At 37.9% G+C, this 10,197-nt stretch overlaps 1 protein-coding gene across 1 annotated transcript in view; it reads right to left on the reverse strand.

Moving 5' to 3' along the window:
* LOC106464593 (tetratricopeptide repeat protein 4-like) overlaps nucleotides 1-8,858 on the reverse strand; it is a 140,090-nt gene extending 131,232 nt beyond the window's left edge. Inside the window, 1 exon segment of the mRNA XM_013924748.2 lies at nucleotides 8,729-8,858. The gene's annotated coding sequence lies outside the window, so the exon portion shown is untranslated.
* Between the last annotated feature and the right edge of the window lie 1,339 nt (nucleotides 8,859-10,197).

Consider the following 10,197-nt stretch of genomic DNA (forward strand, 5'->3'; position numbering starts at 1 on the left):
CCATGAGCTCAATAGTTACTCTATCTGGTCCCCACAACCATGAATAATGTCCTATCACACCACAGAGTTTCCATATTGCTTCTGGTACTCCTTTGTGATCTAGCACCTTGATACCCACAAGGGTTTGCTGAGATACAGAATCTATGACTAAGTAGTCCAACCCTAATATGCATGGATCTTCAATGTCAGCCAAGTATACTTTGTGTCTGTCCTTTATGCCCATGAGCTCAATAGTTACTCGTACTGGTCCCCACAACCTTGAATAATGTCCTATCACACCACAGAGTTTCCATATGGCTTCTGGTACTCCTTTGTGATCTAGCACTTTGATACCCACAAGGGTTTGCTGAGATGCAGAATCTATGACTAAGTAGTCCAACCCTAATATGCATGGATCTTCAATGTCAGCCAAGTATACTTTGTGTCTGCCCTTTATGCCCACGAGCTCAATAGTTACTCGTTCTGGTCCCCACAACCTTAAATAATGTCCTATCACACCACAGAGTTTCCATATGGCTTCTGGTACTCCTTTGTGATCTAGCACCTTGATACCCACAAGGGTTGCACTTTAGGCCACCCAGCTTTCCTGTCACATAGACACTATGTGTGCTTGCCATTTTACACTTAGCTGTTAGGACTTTCACGATGGGGGTTGGTGGGTGTCCCTTAACAATTGAAAAGTTCAAGGTCAAACACAATGAGATTAGAGGAACTTGGACAAATATAATAATTTGAACAGAAAGAGTACCAAAGATTGCATGAAAAAAAAAGGGCTTCAGTGTGATTATTTATAAAATTTTAAAAGCCATCTACATGAAATATGGATGTGGTCCATAAGATAACAGGGCAAAGGTTTGTAAAGAAACTTTAGTTTCAAATTGAGTGTTATTATTGATTTGTATATAAAATTTTATTAGGCCTCTTTCAGAATACTGTTCAAACTGGTTGTTCTCCTTATCAAAAATTTAAAGAAGCCATATACATTACTAAATAAAATTCAAAGGAGTGTTTCAAAATGACTACTGGTATGAATGAGAGGAATTATTAAGCTGGGCTTAAGCCCTTAAAGTATTTTCTTTTTAAAATATTTATGAATCAAGGATGATTTCATTTCCAGGGTGCAAATAAATCAGGTAAATGAAACAAGTTCATAATCAGCAGAGCATCAACCCATTTGAAATAATATTTGTTAGAGGTTACTGTCATAAATTTTGGAAGGACTGTTCTCAGACAAAATAACTTTCCCAACATGGTTTATTTATGAAATGTTTCTTCACGAAGAATTGCTTGTGCTATTAACTAGTTCCTTCCAAATTGTAGTTTCTCAAGTTTACTAATAAAAAAAAAAAGATTTTATATATTTAAGATTTATGGGGATTTTGAGTACTTTTCAATTCACCATATAATAACCGAAATTTATCTAAGTGTGTGTGTGAATAATATTAAGGCATTGGATTTAATTTATTATTCAATATTATACAGCAGACCAACTGTTAAAGGATTCTATAAGCATGTTATAGGTTTCTTTTCTTTTACAACAAAGGCAAAATCTAAAATATCATCTGTGACATAGAGATCTTATGTATTCCTTGTCTGGTCATATCATCTGATGTGAAATATAGTTTAGTCTACTCAAGGCTCATAAGCACAGTATAGGTCAGCAAACCAAAGAAATACAGTTAGGCCTCTTATACTGGTGATACTTACATACGATTTATGTGGTTTTTGAGTCCTTTATAATTCACTATATAATAAACATTTAATTAATTTGTGTGTGAATAACCTTATGGTGATTCTAAATAAAAAGATTGAGAGATTAAAAGTAAAGCACCAGCATCAACCAGTTTGTTTCCAGGATTTTAAAGAAGGTCAAAGACATGCAAACCTCTCTCTCATTTTTGATACAGATCAATAGATAGTGGCCATTGTAGAGCTGCTAATACTACTTCTATTTTCAGAGGGGGATGATAAAGGTTGACCTGGAAACTACAGACCAATTAGTCAGACTTCTGTAGTGGGAAAAATTATAGTCTGATGACAGAAGCTTTTTGTAATTATTTTGTGAAATATGATAACATAAAAAAAAAAGAAACATGGAAATCGAAATGAAGAAAAGGATCTTGGCATAGAGTTGAAAAAGTTACAATAGCCTTTGAAGCAGTGCCTGTAATGCTAGGTTAACAGTTGCCTAAACTGAAAATGTATGTCCAACAGATACTTATCTCTTCTCACTAGAAGTTTTCTCAACTTATACTGCCCTCTATAGGCACACATTTTTACTTTCAAATAGCCTTAATACTCTCACTTATCTCTGCATACAAACATGCAAATGATTATGTATTAACCCTCCACCAAAAGAAGTGTGACACTAACCCTATCATAACTAGCACCCTCTCCAATTCTGCAGCTGTTAACCACTTCGAGATTGGTCAGATCACACCAAACTACACCCAAAGTTCGAAGGACAGGTGGGAAATGTGAGAGGAGGTAAGTATCTATTGCAAATATGTTTTCAGTTTAGGAAAATGTTAACTTCCGATACAATATCTTACCTTCTCTCACAAAAAGCTAGTATCCCACACTGAACTGGTGAGAAGATGATCCCCTTTAGGAAGCACCCAAAGGAAAACCATGGAATGTGAGAAGGAATTAAAAACAACACACCCATGGGAGACTGCACCACTTCTGAGCCAGGTATACTCTTCATCCTCTAGCAATGTGTTGCCCAAAAGGGTGTAAAAATGGAGGGACCCAAAGAAAAAATTATAGAAATAACAGGATTTTCTGGTGTAGAGTGGCTATGGTATGACAGATTATAAATAGGAGTTCAACCTCAACCAACACCTAGCAACATCTGGAATTGTACATCAGGTCCACAGTAGGTAAGAGTGTTCTCTACCTTTCACCCCAAAAATGGGTAATGGCATGGAAGAAGAGCTTTTATACCAAAAGCCCACCTCTGCATGTGTGCATTTTCAACACAACCAACACTAGATCCACAAGGAAACAACATCCAGGAGATGGTAGGAAGGTGGAGAGCCCAGGTGGGTTTTTCTCTCCAGTCCAAAACTTGGAGCATTGGGAATTTTTCATCCAGTCTGCGGTAGAAGGAGGATCTCCACCCTTACACATGCGGGAATTCATGTGTCTTGTCCAGCTACAGTCAAAACCAAATCCACTGGGAACTGACATCCAGCACACAGTTGGAAGAGAGACCACTATTTGGGGTTACATCTCCAGTCCAAAATTTGGCAGCATTAGGAATTTATTGTCCAGTCTGCAGTAAAAGGAGGGTATCATTCCAATGCATGTGAGGACTTATGTGGCTGGTCCAACTCCAACCAACACCCAATATCTGGGAACCAGCATCCAATGGATAGTTGGAAGGTGGGTGCATCAGCCAGAGGGGCAAACTGCAATTTTTGGCTGAGTTCTACATCCAACACCTGGCATCATCTGGAATTATAGATCAGGTCTTCAGTAGGAAAGGTGTCACACCATCTACACCAGCAGAATGCCACCATCCTACTCTCAACTGAGTTGTATTGTGTGCACTCAGGAGGACAGGCATCCATGTACCACCATCCCAGCAGCTAGGAACTGGTAAGTGGCAAGTACTCACATATTCCACTAAAAGATGGAGGAAAAAAACGTGTTGGAGAGTCTGGAGAACCACAGCACCAGAGACAGTGCAAAGTGTGACTGCGATACCCTATATTGAAAAGCAGAGCAATCACATCAAATGAGTCAACTAACCAACACCAGGCAGCATCTGGAATTGTACATCAGGTTTGCAGTAGGAAGAGCCTCCTTGTCACAGATCATCAGAGATGGGAAGTAATCCCTGTCTGCTTTACTTATGTTAATCCATGAATGTATGATCCGGGATAAATATATTTATGAAGCAACAGACCATGAGGGATACTTACAAGCAGTCCTGCAGAGCACCCCATCTCAACGGTGTGAGGAACACGATGATGGATGAGTTATGATTTTGTATTTCTATGCAAAGAGGACACATTGACAAAGTTGAGCAACCAACACCTGGTGGCATCTAGAATTGTACTTCAGGTCTACAGTAGGAAGAACCTCAATGTCACAGTCATCAAAGGTCATACAGTGTGCATTTAAAACTAAATATACATGGTCAGGCAACAGTCACCACAGAATGGCATCCAAATATGCAATAAAGTCCCCTAAGAAGAAAAATAAAATGAATGGAGTAATTAAATAAACAGTTACAGCGCTGATGATGTCCCCAAGAGAAGAAAGAAATGTGCAGCCAAGGACATGATAAAACAATGGATCTGATGGGAAGAAAACATGAAAAAGTCGACAATCATCAAAAGAAAGTGAAGAAAAATGCCAGGTGAATTCAACCCAGAAGGGTAATGGGAAAAAGGTCACAGGAGAGGTGAGGCTTTCATGGAAGAAACAAATTGACTCGGAAATCATAGAAAGAAGCAATATGTCTCATACCATTGGATAGCCTCTGACCATGAAAAGGAGGCAAGCAGGATCCGAGTGATCATAAAAGTAAGAAAAGGAGTGAAGGCGGAAGTACCCTCTTGAAGTCTTGGACATAAAGGAACAATCAGGAAGAGAATAATATAAAAACTAAGGAAAATAAAAATGCAGTGAACATCAATTGCAAACAAAACAGAATGACAATGCACACCAACAAAAGCAGGAATAGGAACTTCAAGGAAAGGTGATTTAAAGAACATGAAGACAAAAGGTCCATAGAAGGACAGGGAGGATCACATAGAGGTGCTAATCAAAAAGGAAAGCAGGGAGAAAATGGAAGGAATCAAACCACATGGATAAGACTGACAATTGGAAAACAACAAGTAAAGTAAGTAAACTGAAAAGTGACAGATACCACCCTACAGCTCACAACAGAGGAAACCAAAAGGCCCTGTACAAAAAGCCAAGGCAAAGAGGATGGTGTGTGAGGGACTGTAGGATGGGAAGGATGATAACCCCTTATGACAGACCAAAAGTGGTACATGTTTGACTTCAAATACAGGTCAGCACCAGATCCACTGCAAACTGACAACCAGAAGACAGTAAGAAGAGAGACTGCTATTTGGGGTTACATCTCCAGTCCAAAACTTGGCAGCATTATGGAGTTATCTTCCAGTCTGCAGTAGGAGAAAAGTACCATTCAAACACATGTGAGGACTTAAGAGGCTGGTCCAGCTCCAACCAACCCCCAATCTCTGGTCTATCGTAAAAGGTGACATTCCGAAGAAGGAGGAATACCCATGGTAGTATTGTTCTGATCTGACACCAGTCAAAGTTATTTTATAAAGGAGAGAGAGAAGGGGAAGAAGGGCATGTAAGGGATCCCAAACAAGGCTCTATGGGTTTATCAAAACACACTGATGATAACACATGAGGGTATGACCAAGAGGAATTTGTGCTTTCAGAGAAACCCGTGTTTTCAAAAGAGAGAGAACTTTTTGTGCAGGAGGAGGAAATGCGGCATACGAAACAATTAATAGTTAACAACATAAGTGTAGCAGGTACAGCCCAATGGAGGAGGAGTAGGGAATTGAAAAACACCCTGGGATGAACAAAACAATTTGGTGGATGGGAGGAAAACTGCTCCACTTTAACAAGCCAACCCACCATCACAATGTCCTGGAGAAGAAATTGAGGATGTAGAACAAAGTTGTCTTGTGAGGAGGCAAGAAACAGCCACATGTCCATAGAGTGGTAAAAATGAAGGCCCTTGGAATAAATCAGACAGGCAAAAACTGGATTCTGATGAAGAGGCAAGGAAACAGGATTGTGAGACAATGGGAGAGATGAATGGAAATAGAGGACCAGACTTATTGAAACAACTTTCAGAGCCCACGGACCAACCACCAAGGACCTCCAAACATGGGAATATTGAAGGAGTCTGGTCTCCACCAGCCCTGACCTGAGAAGGGTAGTTAGAGTAAGACAAAAACAGGAAAATATAATCAAATTATTGGGGTCTGATCCCCCCCAAGGGAAAAGTGACATCAAATGCTGCGAGTCCAAATAAGGGAATTTTTTTGAAACAATGATAATCAAATGGGGGTCATGGTATACCAACCCGCAAATGCAAATGCTCCCTCAAATGACTCGGATGAACCCCATTATTCAAGAAATTAGGAAACACTAAAATAATGACCCAAAGGCTAGTACCTGAGAATGGCAGGGGTGGAACATATGAAAGGGGAGATAAGGACAGAACTTAACATACCTGAATAATCAAATACACCAAAAGGGGAAAGAGGTCCAGGCAAGTCCCCCTAAAACAACACGCAGCTGAGAGGCATATTCAGGAGGGGGGAAAAGGCTGTCCAAATCCAAAACTTCTCAATCATTGAAACCCATGATAGGATAATCACCAGTTTGTTCTGATTGTTGCATGAAATTGGTTAATTCCCAACAGACTAGAGCCATCACTTCATGGACTGAGGACAATGGTTCCAACCCATTGGATATTGTCAGTAATTCTACTGCAGCAGATGTATTCATTGTCACCTGAAAATGAGAGTGCATAACTCATGAAATTGAGAGAGAAGATAAATAAAATAACTCTTAATTCTCCACCAAAAAAAAAAAAAAGAATGAAAATGGTAAAGAACAATGTAATTAAAGAAGAAAAATTAAGAATGTCAAAATTTGTGGATATGTGAATTAAAATGCAAGCACTATTTATTAAGACTGCCAATCAAGAAGAGATTAACAGCTGCAAGATTAGAGATGGCACTATTTCTAATAGGGATAGTGTTGCACTCCTATTGGTGGAGGGTTGTTGCACAGTCACTTACATGTTAGTATGCAGAGATAAATGGGAGTATCAAGGCTAGTGGCGCATGAAAATTTGCACCAATATAGGGCAATATAAGTCAAGAAAAGCTTTTTGTGAGCGGATGCAAGATATCTTATAGGAAGAAAATATTGTGCTGTGTATTTATAAAAGTATTGATTACAAGTCAAAGGAAGTAACTATCTCTATACAAATCACTTGTTAAACTCTGATCGAATACTGGGTACAGTCTTGGTTTTCCTAGCCAGGAAAGAATATTGAGACGAGGGCTAGTAGGATGAGTCTAGGTATAGAAGAGGTTACCTCACATGGTTAGATTATTATCTCCTAATTTATTTTCTCTTGAGAAAAGAAGGGTAAAAGGTGATATTATTTAAATATATAAGATTATCCAGGAGATAAAGAATATAAAGGCCTCTAATTTCTTTTTTGCTATATTATGAAGATAATATGACACAAGTTTAAAACCTGGAAAAGACAGGCTAGGATCCAGTTTTTATTATTTCAAGAGGGTGGTTAACTTAAGAAATTAGTTGCTATTAGTATTAGTAGTAGAATCCATCAATAAAGTGATTTAAGAATCAACAATTTTCCTGAAAGATAAAGAGTGGGCTTAAATTTTTACTTTTCTGTAGGGTAAGTGTGCAAAGGTAACCTTGAAGGATCAAGTGGTCTCTTGTTGTCCAAATGCTTTTGGTAAGGATGTTGGATAATCAGATATCAAATACACCAGGCATTAATCATATGTTCAAAAGATTTTGCCAACACAAGATAGTAAAGAAATTGTGTGGACTAGTAGGCTTTCAATTATGAATTTCTTCAGTATATTTCCAGATTGGAAAGTATATCCCTATTAGTATGCCCTAAAGCTATAATTTCACATAAAAAGGCTTAATACATGAGCAGTATACAAGGTAAGTTTCCTCATCAAGATAAAAAACAAACTTTAGGTTTTTATATTAACTAACCATTTTTGGTGAAATCATAAACTTATGATCATCTTTCCAAGTTAAACCTCAGGCATTAGCTTATTCAACTTCCTTGGGAAGTGAAAATAAAAACCAAACTTATAATGTTTAGTGCTAAAACACTGATATTCCTTATTCTTTAAATAATGTATATTGGAGTTCATCCCCTCCCAATACTAAAGCATGCAATAACCTAAAATGTAACTCACTCACATTAGTCATTACACATTTGTGCATGTTAGTTCAGATTCTGAATGACACTCAATTAAAACAAATATTTTATGAATTCAACTAAATAGTGTAAAAGCTATGAGCCAGAGAATTATCAATCTTTTTTGTAAATAGTCTATCCATAAAAGAGCAGCACTGCTTTACACTAATATTACAGAATCACCCAGAAATATCTCCACAGACATGCCAACACCTTCACATCTATGGAACAAGCTGGACATTCTTCTCGGTTTGTCAAAGCAAACCACTAAATTCAGTTACAAGTCCAATTTGAAATCAGGCAACGTGAATTGATCCTACCATTAATTTATTAAATATTCTAGTTATTTATCGGCAGTTTTGTATAAAATCTTAATCTTTGATGTTATTCACAGAGAAAATTAAGTTATAAAACAAAACAAAAAAAATCAAATTCAATTACAACCAACAGAAGGAGACTTTTCTGTCGAACTTCAATCATTTTAAATATTTCTAATGAGATGTTGAACTTGAAAGCTAAAATATGTTACCTCTAATAGTACTAGTAACAGTATTATATCAAATGGTAATAATGTAATGAGTCATAAACTTCCTATCACTGTGTCAAACCATTCAAACTCAAAGCAAGCTAACTACACAGATTCTAACGAAAAAGTTAAAAAGTATCGAATATAAGTAATTTGATAAACAATTCTTATTTATAATATCGCTAGAAATAACTGGGTTCATCGGTACTCACCTATCGCGTAACCTACTTCCCAAACTTGTTTATATCAAACACACGTTTTCTGAAAAATGATTAGAAAAATTAGTATCTCACTCAAGCGCCACCTGAATCACTGTTGCCAGTTTCAACGGCGAGAAGAGTGAAATATATGTATATATACATAATATTTCTCTTATTCAAAGGCCCCCCCACTGGCATAGCGGCATGTCTGCGGACTTACAACGCTAGAAACAGATAGCCCATTGTGTAGCTTTGTGCTTAACTTCAAACAAACAAATGATATTATTCAGTAAAATCCACCGGTGGGACAGCGGTAAGTTTAAGGACTTACAACGCCAAAATTCGGGGTTCAATTCTCCCGCAGTGAACACAGCAAATGACCAATGTGATTTTCACTCTAAAGAAAACAAACAAATAAACATACTTAATAAAATTCATTATTGTAATATTATAATTTAGGATAACAAGAGGCCTGGTGGTACATCGAGGATGTCCTATCCACTTAATAAAAAATGAATCCAACCCTTATTAGTTACATATTTATCGCGTTTTCTTTTAAACTCATTTAAATTTACTTCTTTGCTGCATTTGTAAGCAACCCATTTCAAAGGCCAACATCCTGTTAGAAAAGTTTGTTTTGAATTTCGCGCAAAGCTACACGAGGGCTATCTGCGCTAGCCATCCCTAATTTAGCAGTGTAAGACTAGAGGGAAGGCAGCTATTCATCACCACCCACCGCCAACTCTTGGGCTACTCTTTTACCAACGAATAGTGCGATTGACCATCACATTATAACGTCCCCACGGCAGTGAGGGCGAGCATGTTTGTTGGGACGGGGATGCGAACTCGCGACCCACAGATTGCGAGGCGAATGCCCTAACCACCTGGCTATGCAGAGCCATGTTAGGAAAGTAAAACTGTCTAAGATTCCTACCCTGCCGAAATTTATATTTCTGTTCCCTTGTCCTATCACTTTCACCATTAATTATGAAGAAAGATAATTTATCGATACTAATAATTACATTAATAAACTTGAATACCTCAAACAGATTCCTTCTAACTCTTATTTTTTCAAGAGAAAACAATCTCAGAGATCTTAAAATATTGTTGCGTCAACGAGGTCACGTGACTAGTATCACGCCACGTCCTTCTCGAACCTTCCTGAATTGTCGGGAGACTACTAGATTGGGGGTAGACTGGTATATATAAGATGGTCACAACGTGACGGAACAGTGTGTAATTGAACTGAGTATTGTTGAATTCAAGCACGTGCGACGTTCGTTGAGAAATATAGGATTTGTTATAGTGCGACTGTTGAAATTAACTGTATCGCAAAGTTATATTCAGAAAGAATAAACCAGTTTTATTTAAGAAAGGACTTGTGTCGCTAAAGTTTCGTCGTGTTACGACATCGAGGTCACGTGACTAGTATCACGCCACGCCATTCTCGAACTTTCACGTCTTTTCCTTAAATCTCGTGA

Source organism: Limulus polyphemus, unplaced genomic scaffold, assembly GCF_000517525.1.
Source record: "Limulus polyphemus unplaced genomic scaffold, Limulus_polyphemus-2.1.2 Scaffold1698, whole genome shotgun sequence".
NCBI lineage: Eukaryota > Metazoa > Arthropoda > Merostomata > Xiphosura > Limulidae > Limulus > Limulus polyphemus.